Genomic DNA, 15,423 nt, shown 5'->3' with positions numbered 1-15,423 from the left:
TCTGCATGCCTTCCCACAAACTGCTGCTCCCTGCATGTTTTGATCAGATCTTCCTGTTGTCTAGACTGTTTTCCAGATTGTTTTACATTTTTCTCTGCCTTGTGCTGGGATCTGATTTGAAGAGTTCCACACGTTTTTGCTTTGAAGTGTTTGCAGCCGTGTCACATGTCTGGCCTCTGCCTGCTCCCAATCTCTCAGCCCCAGGAACACTGTCAAACTTTCCTACAAACTGCGCAAGATCATTTTAGCCTTGTACTTGCAATCGGTACCTACAATCTACTAAATTCTGCTGGAAAGGCAGGGCGTCAGTACCGAAGCCGAGGGTCATACCGATTCTGCTCGCTGTTCTGGTATGTTCACTCCTCTTTCCGTGGCACTGAGGCTGTGAGATTGTTCCGGCTGCCACGTGCTTCATGTCTGCGAGCTTCAGAGATCTGCCCCGCAATATGGTGAACTGAGAACAAGGCTATGGGCCTACTCAGACTGCTCCAGGATTCGGGTCTGTGACATCAATTTAGTTTAGAATGCTGTGCTTCCTTTTTTGCTTTGCATGATTTGTGATTTTTTTCCCCCACTTTCTCTGCGCATTGGGTGTTGGTCTTTTTTTAAAATTGGATTCTTTTGTGTTTCTTTCTATGTGGCTGTCAGTAAGCTGACGAATCTCAAGGCTGTATAATTCACATGTACTTTGATAATAAATGTACTTTGAATCCTTAGAATCCAGTTTTACATGAGGCACTGCAGTTCACATCAGAAGAAGATAGTTTTGTTGCTTGTTTCTCAATTTCCCCACTCTTCTCCTGAATAATTCTACCCCGGTAATATTTTCCTTGGTGCCATCAGACCTCTACCACTATGGAGGTCATGACCATTGGGCCAAATCCTTAATTGTAACATCCACACAACTGCACTTTCTAGCCAGAGCCTGTGAGAATCATTAAACCAGAAGTCCTGTCTTGTATGTTCGTATGTTGGGGGTTTGGGGTTCGATGTTCTAGCTGCTATTTTCTGAATGGGCTATCTGTTAGTTTTGTGCAGGGGATGGGTTGGGGTGTTTGGAGTTTGCGAGTTTTTGCTTCTTTTTTCTTTTTGTGTGTGTGTGTGTGTGTGAGGGTGGGCTGATGTCTTTTCTTTCAATGACCCAAACACATTTTTCTGTATTTCCTGACAATCTGGGGAAGGGGAATCTCAGAGCTGTATTCTGCATACATCCTTTGCTAATAAAATGGATCTTTGAATGTTTATATTGCCTACCATTGCTCACCAGCAGAGAGCTCAGCTGTGATCCAATTGTCGTAATGGTTACGATTAAGTGACCAGGTACGCACTGGGTTTAAGATCTCATCTCTTCATTGCCTCCACCATGCTGATCTTCTTGTTTTAATTTTATTTGCGTCATTCATTCACGTCATATCGCAGAGACTCCTTGAACAGTAGCCACCACCAGCTATCCATTAAGGCAACAGCAAAGGTTTATCTGTTTGATCATTATCTGCCATGTCGTGTGACATGGGCAATCATGGTCTTATTTTAATGACCACGATTGTTCTTGACAAATGTTTCTTCCAAAGTGGTTTGCCATTGCCTTTTTCTGGGCACTGTCTTTACAAGATGGGTGACCCCAGCCATTATCAATACCCTTCAGAGACTGTCTGCTTGGTGTCAGTGGTCGCATAACCAGGACTTGTGATGTGCACCAGCTGCTCATACGACCATCCACCACCGGCTTCCATGGCTTCACATGACCCTGATCGGGGGGCTAAGCAGGTACTACACCTTGCCCAAGAGTGACCTGCAGGCTAGCAGAGGGAAGGAGAACCTTATACCTCCTTTGGTAGAGATGTATCTCCACCCCGCCACACCAAAGGTTTGTACAATACTAAATTTCTCTTCCTTTCACCCTGTGGCTCAATGCCTTTATGCGCTGTTCCAGCTCTGACAGGTATCAGCGGCTCGTCTCCTGTTAGTACGTTATATGATCCTGTTCAACACCTCAGAGGGGATCTTTAACAATTGGCACATCTTGGGAAAATGACACTTTAACTGAGTGTTATGGTGAACATTTCAACACTGGAACATACTCATTGTTCACTGGTCCTTTGAATTATTCAGCTACTGTTTATGTTCATAATGCATTAAAATTCTTTTGAGTAGATATTCCACATGCAGTTTTAACATAAGGAAATGAAGCAAAACAAGGCCATTTAGCCCCGTGTTCATTCCCTCTTCATCAGCCAAATAATAGTTGATCCTTTTCCGACAGTAACCACATACACTTCACAACAATGATTTTGCTTCCTGGATACTTTTGAGTTTATCTTACGGATTTTGGTCTGCTGATCATGAAAATCATCTTGAAATTTCCCTATCCCACACCATTTTTTTTTCAAATTACCTATGCTTGTTATTGTCATTCATAATTCAAGTCAAAATAACTGACCCTAACCCTAACTGATGCCAAGATTAAGGAAGGCAACTTTGTTGGTCTGCAAATCAAATAGGTTATCAATGACAGGTGATTCAAAGAACTTCTAGTGGAACTGGAGAAAATGGCATGGAAGGCATTCAAGGATGTTGTTGAACATTTTCTTGCCATCTGCAGAGCACCAAACTATGTGCATCAGGTTGACAACATGCTTCAAGCATTCAAAACCATGAAGTGCAACACGTCACTAAGGAACAGTGACAAACATGGAGAAAAGTTTCACCAGGACATTGCGGTCATGGAGAAATCGTATCAGGGCAACTGGAATCCATCAGTGCTGGCTGATTACTGTCAGACACTTAAGCCAGAACCTCCCTCAGACAATGAGTACAAATGAAAATCACCAACAAAACATTTTAGCTTAGTTGAACTATTGCAAAGTGTCAGCACCTTTATGCAATTAAATGCATTATATTCAATAAAAGTTCATTTCTTGTTTCTCCAAATTCCTATGCGATACAACTAGTCTGAAATTATATTTGTGTTCAGCTTCAAGCGGACTTTCATAAACAAAAAAAAATTCTGATAAACCAACACTTGCGAAAAAAATTGTTGTGCTGTAGTACTGATTGATGCCTTTACTATTTTAATAGTATTTACTGTTAGTTTTCATTATTACCAGGTGTACTGTTCATTCTGAGGTTCATGGAAACAAGGAATTTCATTGTACTCTGATGAATATGACGTTAATGTAATCTAATCTCAAATTCACGTTCAATTGTCATTCAAGCATTCATGAATACAGCCAAATGAAACAGCGTTACTCCGGACCTAAGGTGCAAAGCACAATACCAACAGTCACACTCAGCACAAGGCGCATATAAGGTAACAAGGTAATAAGATAGCAGGAAAATGCAGTCAAACAAACAAAAAGTACATAGTCCAAGACACTGAGTCCATGAATGTTACAGCATACTGCAGTTGAACACAAGATGGCTGTCTTCTGCTGCGCGAACACTGGGGGCAGAACTAACTCCAGCATGGATGCCACGCCAGGCTGCCTCGGATGCCCCTCTCCTGGGTGGCTATAAAAATGTGACACCACGGCTTGCGGCCTAGTCCTTGCTACAATCGAGGTCACGTAGACGCCCCCCCGCCACCCACCAATACATCAGTGAATCTGACTTACAGCATTCCACATTAACAATACCCCGAAGAGTCTAATCAGCACGAGGAAAGCGACTGTGGCAGTGGCTTACTTCGCCCACCAGCTTATCCAACACCTCTCTGGTGCAGGCAGCTGCACAATCCACACCAAGAACAGCTCCTTCAGTTTCTCCAACAATGAGCAACTCACCGGCTAACCCTGTTCAAGCAGTTGCAATTGAATGTGCCACCATCTTACCAGAACTCCATCTACTCTAAAGACTGAAAATCTACCTCTAACGGGACATGACTTAATTCTGGTTCAAAGAGAAAGAGCAAACATGCAGAGCAAGGGGAAATGTGCAAACTCCACACAAACAGTATCAGAGGTCAGGACTGAGCTCAGCACACCAGTGGCATATCTAAGATATGGTACGTGCCCTGGGTGCCACTCGAAGCAGGGCACAACTGAGCAGTTTCTATTAAAGCCAGACAAGCCATCCTCGGACAGTGAAAAAAGAGTTTTCTTCAGATGTATGATCTGTCTTTGATTATCATGGGTGAGAAGCACTAGGATAGCCTTATTTCAGAATATTGTGTAAGAAGACCAGGAAACGTTTCTTCATGAAGAAAAAGGAAAGTTGAGCTGAAGGACAGAAGAGACGAAAGTTGGAGGAGGAGGAAGCCAAGAAGTCGAGCAAGTTCTTCATGCCCTTCTTTGAAAAGCCCGGAACAAGTAGTTCTACACGTTCCATTGAGTTGCCTGCACCTGCTACAAGTTTGATAGAATCCGAAAGTGGATCAAGTACAAATGCGTCACAAGCCGAGGAGGAAGTCAAGTTAGATAAATCTGAGTATGACGAGGTTAAAAGTGAGGCTGCCACAGAGAACGTGGACATGACAGGAGGGGAAGGTGATGGTGGTGGTGGTGATGTCGAGTTTATTGACGAGATTTTACCTGACAACACTGAACCTACTGAACTGGATGGTGCCAAAGAGCCTCGAACTGTCATACCAGAAGTGATTGAACAGCATGACATTGGACTTCTGAACTTCGACAAGAATACTGGAAAAGCAATTCTGCCTGATGCATTGAGAACAGAAATAATAAAGCTGGGTTCAAAGAATTTCCAGAACAGTGAGGGGCGTTTCCTACCAACAAATAACGCTCAACGAACAAACCTTGGTTCAAGAGGAAATTGTCAAATGGTTGTGGTGAGGAAGTGACTCGCTCATGGCTGGTCTATTCCCCTTCTATAAAGTCTGCATTTTGTATCTGTTGTCTTCTCTATTCCCAGTCAGACCATCAATCCTCATTGGAGGAGGAAAATGGATTCAACTAGTGGAAAGCATCTGAAAGGATAAGTGTTTATGAAAATGCCAAGAATCATCGGGAATGCTTCACACTGTGGAAAGAAATGAAAAGAAATTTAGCTGGAAACAGAGGAGTTATTGACGTGGTATTTCAGTCACAGATTGAGAAGGAAAAGCAGAAATGGTGTGATATCTTGATGAGAATCCTTCGCTGCATAAAACTCCTTGTGACTCAGAACCTGGCTTTGCGTGGACACAGGAAGTCACTTCAGTTAGACGATGACTCCAATGTGGGAAATTTCCTTGGACCTCATTTGGAAAGTCATCCTGGATCCACGTCTCATCTTTCACCGGGTGTTCAGAACAAATTCATCCACATGATGGCATCCACTGTTCACCAGAGTTTACTGAGAAGCATTCGTAAGGCCAAGTACTATGGTCTCATGTTCGACTCGACTCCTGATCAGGCACACCGTGAGCAGATGTCAGAAGTAGTGAAGTATGTGAAAGTTGATTTTGAGAGGAAAACAATCCGTGTTAGAGAGTCCTTCCTTGGTTTTATCCAGATAAGCCAGAAGGATGCAGAGAGCTTGGTTGAAGACATCTTGAAACAGCTAGAGAAGGACAAAATGGAGCTACAAGATTGTCGGTCACAGTGCTATGACAATGCTGCTGTGATGGCTGGACACAGAAGTGGTGTTCATCAAAGAATAAGTGAGAAAACCAACCTGGCAGTGTTTGTGAATTGTGACAATCACTCACTCCACTTGGTGGGTGTACATGCAGCCAAGCAGGATACAATGATGGTCACGTTTTTGGAACCATCGAAGCTCTCTACATGTTCTTCTCTCGTTCAACACAGTGCTGGGAAAAACTCAAAAATGCTGTGCCTGTGGTTGTTAAGTTGGAGTTCAAAACCAGGTGGATTGCTAGGACAGAAGCAGTGAAGCCCGTCAACAAGTAACTTGAGGAGATACTGCAAAATTCTCCAGGACATGATAGACAATGAAAACAAGACCAGTGAAACAAGAAGTGACACAAGGCAGCTGTACAACCACATGTTGAGTTACGATTTTCTGATTTTGCTAGGATTTTGGAACAAAGTACTCATTCAAATTGATTGTATTCAAAAGAGGCTGCAGGATCCTAGCATGAACTTCCACGATGCTGCCCTGGATTTGAAAGCCCTCTGAGATCATTTTTATGATGAAAGAGAAGTGTTGGTCAGTGAGTCCCTTGAAGAAGGAGTCAGTCTCTGTCAAGAGTGGAATACTGAAGTTGAAAGACGTTAGAGACGAAAGAAACGAATGGCTGCTGAGAACTCAACAGATGCTGGGTTAACAGCTAAGGATGAAATGGAAAGAGTCATGAAGGGAACACTCAACCATCTTCACAGAGAAATGGATGAAAGGCTCGCTCATTTGCATGACACTGTCACCAAGTTTGGGTTCCTTCTCGAAGTCGAGGGACTGTGTTATGGCGCCGACAGTAACGAACTAAAGAATGAAGTGTGAAAATTTGGGTGAATTGTACAGCTCTGATGTTGATGGACTGCAGCTACATGAAGAAATTTTGGATTGCAGAATGTTACTATCAAGGCGGATCAACATGAAAATATCGAGACCTAAAGAGTTTCTCGAACTTAACATTCAGTATGGAGATGAGAGCGTCTTCCCCAATCTTCGCATTGCTATTCAGATAATGCAGATAAAACCATCACAGTTTCCATCGCCAGCTGTAAGAGATCATTCAGCAAGTTAAAACTAATACTTTTGTATTTGAGCGCCTCCATGGGTCAAGGCAGACTCTGTGATCTTGCTCTGCTGAGTGTAGAAAGAGAAGAAACTGAAAAACTGACTTTGATCACATCATAGATGAATTTGCATCAGTGAAAGCAAGGAAGGTGCAGTTATAATTTTCATGTAGTGCCATAATTTGTTAAGTAAAAGATTATCCAGCTTGATTTGTATTCTTGAGCTGATATTATGGTAAAGTTATCTAAAAGATGGGTGTCAGATGTTTGGACAGCAGCACAAATTCAGTGCTTGCCATAGGTGCTATTTTCCATAGAAACGCCCCTGCAGGGCACTGAAACTGTGTGGCAGCAGATCTACTAGCTACATCACTGTTTTGTTGTAGCAAGTCCATCTTCTGCAAAATAGTTTCATGCACATAAATTTTTAAAAATATTTTACATTCATTGAAACTAGAAAATCTATACAACCCTAAAAATACAAGGCCATTCTGGTCACTGAAGCCATATTCTGCCTGCTGAAGTTATTCTGCCCAGTGTACACAGCTCCATCCTCCAGCTCATTCCCTGTAAAGTTGTAAAATTAGTCAGCTCCATCATCGGTATTAGCCTCTGTAGCATCCAGGATGTCTTCAAGGAGCGGTGCCTCAGAAAGGCGGTGTCCATCATTAAGGACCCCCACCACTGTTCTCATTGCTCCCATCAGGAAGGAGGTACAGAAGCCTGAAGGCGCACACTCAATGTTTAAGAACAACCTCTTCCCCTCTGCCACCAGATTACTGAACGGACATTGAACCCACGAACACTACCTCACTATTTTCTTCTGGTTTTGCACTATTTATTATGCATATTTACAGTATACTTACTGTAATTTTGTTTTTTTTACATTTATCATGTTTTGCAATGTACTACTGCTGCAAAGTTAACAAATATCATGACATATGCCAGTGATATTAAACCTGATTCTGATTCTGTATCCGAGTAATATTTTTTCTTTCAAATAACTATAGAACACACCTCTTTGAAAGCAATGATTGAATCTGTTATCATCATCTTGAGTTAGCGAATCCTATATCACAACTGTTTACTGCCTGAATTTTTCCATCATTGAAAACAGATTATCTTTTTTGCCCACGTTATTTAGACCAGGGGTTCCCAACTTGGGGTCAACAGATGCCTTGCTTAATGGTATTTGTCCATGGTATAAAGAAGGTTGTGAACACCTGATTCAGACCCCCATGATTGTAAAAATCTCACTCCAATCACTTCTGAAACTTATCTGCTGCGAAGTAGACAATCTGAGATTCGACAACAGAAATAACTGAAGTCACCTCGTCCTGGAACCGATTTAATAAATCTTTTCTATGCCGTTATAAACTTTCTCCAACATGGTGTCCTGTTACCCTGGCTCTGGCTATAGCTTCAGATTTAGATTCAGATTTAGTTAACACATGTACATTGAAACATGCAGTGAAATGTGTTCTGTTGAAAGGTCTCGGCCGAAACGTCGACTGCTTATTCATTTCCTGACCTGCGGAGCTCCCCCAGCATCTTGTATGTGTTATTCTAGTGGAACGTGCCATTTTTTATTAACAGCCAATACACTCAAGGATGCACTGAGGTCTAGCCTGCAAGTGTCACCATACATTTCGGTGGCATTCTCACTATGCTCGACAGAACGCAGATCATACAGAGCAGAACATAACATACCAAGCGACAAAGCAACGACAACAAAATAAGCCTTGTTCCTCAATACATCATCTATGCACTCACCCATGAACATACACTGCTTCTAACCCTGTCTTCGGCTCCAGCCTCCAGTGGACTCACTGATCATAGAGTATGGGCCCTTGACTTGCGCATGACATTCGGGCACCTTTGGTGTCGACGCAGCCCTCACCACTGATGATAAATGAAGCACTCTAGCCGAGGACTCAAACTCTGGATTCGGCGATGAAGGGATCTGAACACCTGTCCTCGAACTCCACTCTCGTCAATTTGCGTACCTAGAGGGTCACCGTCGCTCGTGCCTCCAGCCCCCAAGAAGCTCTGATCCCAGAACATCCAACTACGTCTACATCGCTTGTGTACATACAATAAATACATGTATATAGACTTGTATTTCAAAAGGGGGTTGAAAGAATCTTTTTGGTTTTGTATGCAATGCTTCTAATCCAAGATACAATAAGCTTGTCTTTGTTACTTATTCAACCTTTAAAAAATATTTGCATGTGTTATTATGATATATCGGGTAGCCCACAAACAGACTTCAGAATTCGTATCTTAATAGTACACCAATTCAACAATGAAACACTCACTGTAAACCCGACTCATATTCTAGGAAACTACTTATAACCTCACTAGAAATCCCAAAAGAATCTGCAAACATATTTACAACAAGGCTCCTCATGGTGCCCAAGTGTGATTCTTATATCGAAGAGTTAATGAGGCCTCTGAGCTTCACCACACCAATAAACCTACAAAAAAATGGGACTAAGTGAAAGTGAATTATGTTCCATCACTGTGAACCACAACCAGGAATTGACATTATTATGTATACATCACCCCAAGAAATCGAGTTCCTTTCACTGAATCCTCTTGCATTTATTTGAAGTTAGTGCAGAGGGAAACAATAATGGTATTCCCCTGCCTAGGTAACCAAAGGTATGGAAATCAAAAAAGTACAGATTTTAGAAATCTTAAATAAAAAAAGAAAATAACACTGGAAATACTTAGTAGGTCAGGTTGTATCTGTGTGAAAGAGAAACGATCCAAGGGCCTTCATCAGAACCGAACAATGCATATTTTCTCAGTTGAAGCACAGGAGATTGTAGATGCTGTAATCTGGAGCAAGAAAGGCAGTTTATCTTTGTTCAGGTACTTGAGTATGTGTATACCTTACATCTGACTTCAAGGAAGAAAGTCAGGTGGGTAATTCCCTCCATTAAATTTCCCTTCACAGGCTCTTTCCAAGCATTCATTTTAGTGTCAATTGTGCCTTATTCTGCAGTGCTGTGCCACTAGGCCCGATGTTTAAGGGTTGCAGTCTCAGTCTAGTGACCAGCAAGAAAATAAGAGCTGCAAGGGGGTCATCTCAACCCCTCAAACTTGCCCCACCATTCACCCATGACTGACATACAGTACCTTTTCTCTGCTAGATCCCCACAGCACCCAACCTTTTAATTTTTCAAAAATCTATATCCCTCCGCTCTAAATACTTCCGATGAGCTCACCTTAGTGCGAGGCAAGTAATCCATACTGGTACTCACAATGAAGCATTATGCTGTTGTTATTCCTTTCCCTATCTTGTGGCACATCAGGTAGCAACCTTGCTGTTTCTTTAGCATTTTGTCTGCTTCTTACCAGGCCGAGTTGCTAATTTGATGCTTAGCCCTGCACGGGTGGAAACCTGCAAGGAGCCAGCCAGATTCGAACCTGGGACCACTTGCCTCAAGGTCCAGTGCTGATGCCACTACGCCACCAGCCGACAATGAAGCACTATGGGAATGCTTATTTAATAGAAGGTGGTGTCTTTCAGCTGAGCCTTTAAACAGTAGACCTGTTCCCCTGTTTGGAACAGTCACAGACCTCCTAGAACCAAATTCAGCAAAGTTAAGGGACGTTCAACCCAGTGTCCTAGTCAATATTTATCCCTCAACCAGTATTACTGAACTGGACTAACTGGTCAATATTTAATTACAGTTATTATATCACCTCACAACTTGTTTTCTAAAGTGACCACAAACAAAGCTCTTGCAATTTTTAAAGACTTTTATATCACTTCAGGTCCCCAAACAGTCCTTCCACGTAACACCTCACCTGCGAATCTGCTAGGATTGGCTATTGTGTCCGGCGCTTCTAATACAGCCTCCTCTACATTGGTGAGACCCGTCATAAAATGGGCTCCACAGAGCACCCCCACTTTATCTGCCAAAAGCAGAGCTTCCCGATGGCCAAGCCTGTTAATTCCCATTCCCACTCTGACACGTTGGTCCACAGCCTCCTCTGATGCCACGGAGAGGCCACCCTCAGGGAGGAGGAGCAACGCCTTATGTTCTGTCTGGGTGCCCTCCAACCTGCTGGCATGAATATTGATTTCTCCCTGCAATCTAAAAAAATTTTCTCCCCCTCCCTACTTCTCCTATCTCGATTCTGGCCTTTGATCCCCTCTCACCTTCTTATCACTTCCCTGCTGGGTCTGTTCCTCTTTCCCTTTCTCCCATGGTTCACTCTTCTCTTCAATCAGATTCCTTCCTCTCCAGGCCTTTACCTCCCCTACCCACATGGCTTCACCTATCACATTCTGGCTATCCTCCTTCCCCGTCCGCCTCCCCTTTTTATTCTGATGTCTTTCCCCCTTCGTTTGCAGTCCTAAAGAAAGATCGCGGCACAAAACATCAACCGTTTTTTAATTTTCATAGATGCTGACTGACCTGCTGAATTCCTCCAGCATTTTGTGTGTGTTGCTTTGGGCTTCCAGCAGCTGCAGGATTTCTCGTGTCAGTGATAGTCCAATATGCTTTTGGCTAATGAATCATTCTGGGATATCCCAATTCCCTGAGGATACTATATCAATTCAAGCCTTTCTGTCCTTTTTCTTCGTACTTTCCAGCATCATGAAAGGAAGATTTACAACTTCAGCTCCAGCATTGGAATGTTCCCACACTGGCTTCACATCAACACTTGGAGGCTGGTTACAAGGCCTATCTCACCCAATTCATTCCTGCATCATGTTCATCCACCACTTCATGCCCCAGTTCCTTGATGAAACTGCTTTGCACTGATGCCACGATTGTGGTGAATTTATCCGTCAGACAGGACACACGCAATCGACTCAGAAAATTCTGCAAATTGTACACTGGACAGCATCAGCGGAGAGAGAAGCAGAGCCAATGTTTCAGGCTTCTGTCAAATGCAGCTTGACTTGCTGTGTAACTCCAGCAATTATTGTTTCATTGACCTCAGATTTCTAGTAGAAACATAGAAATTATAGAACATAGAACAGTACCACAGAGCACAGGCAGCCTTGGCCCATGCTATTGAGCTGACCTTTTAACCTACTCCGAGACCAATTTACCTCTTCCCTCCCACGTAGCCCACCACTATTTTGCACACCCTCATTTGGTGCGTAATCAACTTTTGACATGGAATATTTTGTCCAAATTTAAGCTCAGTCTATATTATAAGGGCACATGGATTCAAATGATGGAAGACTATGTCTATTAAAAAGAAGAACCATTCGGCCGTGGAGAGGAGACCCTGGTGTTGCAATGTAGGTTACAACCAGAGAAATGATCTAATGAACAGCTGTGTGGCTATGGAAAGGGAACTGATCCGGATGTACGAGGCAGGAAAAACTGTTGGTCATTACTCAATCATGTCTGTCTTTCGACTTTATGAATCGCGTTATGTAATCAGTGACTTCTATCACCATTACAAACCCTTTCAAAATAACTCAGTGATTTAGTTTAATGACTTTACTTCTATCTAGTTTTGGTCTTCATAAATCAAAATACTGAGTACAGGAAATGGGATGTTATGCTTATGTGGTATAATATGTTTGTGAGGACTAATTTGGAGTATTCTGTGCAATTTTGATGTCCTACCTACAGAAAATATGTAAACAAGGTTGAAAGAGTGCAGAGAAAATTTTCAAGGTTGTTGCCAGGACTGGAGGACTTGAGTAATTAGGAAAGATTGAATAGGTTAGGACTTCATTCTTTGGAATATATAAGATTGAGGGTAGATTTTATAGAGGCATACAAATTATTTGAGGTATAAATAGAGTAGGTTTTTTCCCGCTGGGGTTGGGTTGGATTACAACTAGAGGTCATGGGTTAAGGATGAAAGGTGAAAAGTTTCAGGGGAACATGAGGGGAAACTTCTTCACTCAGAGGGTAGTGAGAGTGTGGAACAAGTTGCCAGCATAAATGGTGCACGTGAGCTGGATTTCAACGTTTAATAGAAATTTGGACAGATACATGGGTGGGTGGGATATGCAGGACTATGGTCCGGATGCAAGTCAATGGGACCAGCCAATTTAAATGGAATGGCACAGACTAGATGGGCCAAAGGACCTGTTTCTGTGACTCTATGAGTCTATCCCAGCTAAATTCCCTCTGTACCTCATCCCATATCCTGTTAAATGCAGTCAATCAGAATCCTGATCTGGGGTGAAACAAACTTTCAGCCCCAATGAAGGAAGAAGGTATAAGCCCAAGCAAATGGAAAGGCAAAAAGCTGTAGACAGAAGCTGGAGGCAACTGTAAAGAAACACAATTAACAGTTCAGGTTCTAACAAAAAGTTGTCAATCTGAAATGTAAACTCTATTCCTCACTCCATAGACGCTGCCTGGCCTGGCCTGCTTAAGACTTCTTGCATTTCCTGAAATAATTTGTCCTTCTTTGACCTCAGACATTCCCATAGCCGTTCATCAGCTGGATGGGCGATCTATGCAGGTTCTCCCACTGTGGTATTAAGGGAGTACTATTCTTACGGATGGGGTGGGGGAGTGGGCAAGATGGTGATACGTCTCCACGTCTCCACCAAAGGAGGTACAAGGCACTCCTTCCCTCCACTTGCCAAAAGGTCACCCTTGGCAAGGTGTAGCACCTGCTTAGCCCCCGATCAGAGTCATGTGAATCCACGGGAGCGGGTGGTGGATGGTCATATGAGCAGCTGGTGAATATCACCAGTCTTGGTTTTGCAACGACTGACACCTGGCAGACAATCTCTGAAGAGTATTGATAATGACTGGGGTCACCTGTCTTGTAAAGACACTGCCCAGAAGAAGGCAATGGCAAACTACTTCTGTAGAATAATTTGGCAAGAGCAATCATAGTCAAGGACAGATGGAAGACCATGATTGCCCATGTCATATGACATGGCACATAGTGATGCTGATGCTTATGGAGGTGCTGTCTTCCTTCAGCTTCATAGCAGAGAATTCTCAAAGGATAGAGAGGCACTATATCTTGTTCAGCTTTTATTCCCTTCAAATTCCAGCCCCATTAGACAATACTTTTATCTTAATTGGCAAGTGTATATCTTGGCATAGTCAGCAATTGAAACACTTCTCTCACAGGGGACAGATTTGTCTGGAGGAGAGGAGTTGCAGGTCAGCCTAACCGCAGGCCATTGAGTTTTGTCCGTCCATCGTCATCATTATGTGCCTTGCCGTATGACATGGGCAACCACGGTCTTCAATCGGAGAAGTTCTAATAAGTTTTTTAGTACTTTTGCCTGCCCATCCCTTGATGTAACTCATGAGTGTCATGTGCTGTCACTGTCCATTACTGTGTTCAAACACACAATCTGAGTGTGAACAACCATGTTATTCAGACCACATCAAATTGACAGCCTAAAATATGTTTCCTCTAATGCTACTCTTAGCACACAGGATCTGTACAGGGAAAAAAAAGTATACATGCAAGCTAATTAACCCCTTATCTTCCAAGGGTGCCGTGCCTGCGAAGTGGGTCTCATTGGTTTAACTTGGCACTAAAACAATGCTTGTGATTATTGGAGACTTGAACTAACTTGTTACTCCACTATCTAGACTGGAACTGAGTTGACATCATTAAACATTCTTCCACCAAAATCACTGGGACCCTAGGCTCATCTGAACCAGCCACCCAGACTCCTCCAGTGGGCTGAGTCAGTGCATCTAACAGCCAGTGACTCATCTATCTTGTGGAGCTTTTAAAACATTTGCAAAGCCCAAGCCTGGAGCTCCCCACTGGTTGGACTGAGCACAGCTCCAACAAAGCCCAAGAAGATCGACAACGTGCCAAACAAGGAATGTCCAGGCAGTTACATTAGCTGTCATTCTCTGCATCAGTGGTGGTGCATGGCTGCTGTGGCACAGTAGCATGGTGGTTAGCACAATACTTTACAGTACCAGCGACCCCGGTTCAATTCCCTCCACTGCCTGCAAGGAGTTTTTAAGTTCTCCCCGTCACTGTGTGGGCTTCCTCTGGGTGCTCCGGTTTCCTCCCACAGTCCACGATGTGAGAGGATTAAATTGGGGGTTGCTGGGTGGCGTGGCTCAAAGGGCCTGAAGGTCCTTCTCTGCACTGTATCTCAATAAATAAAGAAAATAAACCGTCTACAAGAGATATTCACTAAAGCTTCATCATGAGCACCTTCTAAACCTGCAACCTCTGTATCTGGAAATAGCGGGGTATAGGTACGCTGCCTCCAGTTATTTCCTGTTCAACTCTCACTGTTTCCTGAACTGGAAGTATACTGCCTTTCTTTCCTCCTTGTTGGATTTGAATCTGAGCACTCCCCACCCAAAAGCATTATGGGAATACTTTCCTCGCAAGACTGCAACCACTTAAGAAGCCAGCTGAAAGGGAATTATGTTTGGAAGTTAAAGGCTCGCCTTGCCAGTGATGCTCACATGAAATGAACACATTAAGTTGGCAACATGAGGTGATATCATTCAGCTAGGCTTATTGATGGAGCCTCGAGCTTTGGTCTATCGGCAGACATGGGATTCTCCTCCATCTGCTCCACAGGCCCTGTGAGCTCCATCTCATCAAGAACCTCATTACTCAAGTTTCAATAGGTACACTTAATGTCAGAGAAATGCATGCACCTTTATCTTTAGATCATGCCAAACTAAGATTAACTTTGGTCTGCTTACGTAATGGGTAGAGCATGTGCACTCAAAATATGATGAAACCAACTTTGCTATCCTTGATCGAAGGACATAAGGGTAATAGTTCACCACTTCTACCAAGCACCCAGATGACCAAAGCAACAGAATCCACAGCGAGA

General features: G+C 43.1%; 1 protein-coding gene across 1 annotated transcript in view; it reads right to left on the bottom strand.

Moving 5' to 3' along the window:
• Nucleotides 1-15,423, bottom strand: part of scarf2 (scavenger receptor class F, member 2) — a 110,822-nt gene that overhangs the window by 81,052 nt on the left and 14,347 nt on the right. The gene's annotated exons all lie outside the window — the stretch shown is intronic.

Source organism: Hemitrygon akajei, chromosome 14, assembly GCF_048418815.1.
Source record: "Hemitrygon akajei chromosome 14, sHemAka1.3, whole genome shotgun sequence".
Taxonomy (NCBI): domain Eukaryota; kingdom Metazoa; phylum Chordata; class Chondrichthyes; order Myliobatiformes; family Dasyatidae; genus Hemitrygon; species Hemitrygon akajei.
Note: the sequence above shows the minus strand (reverse complement) of the source record. Positions and strands in the feature narration are given on the sequence as shown.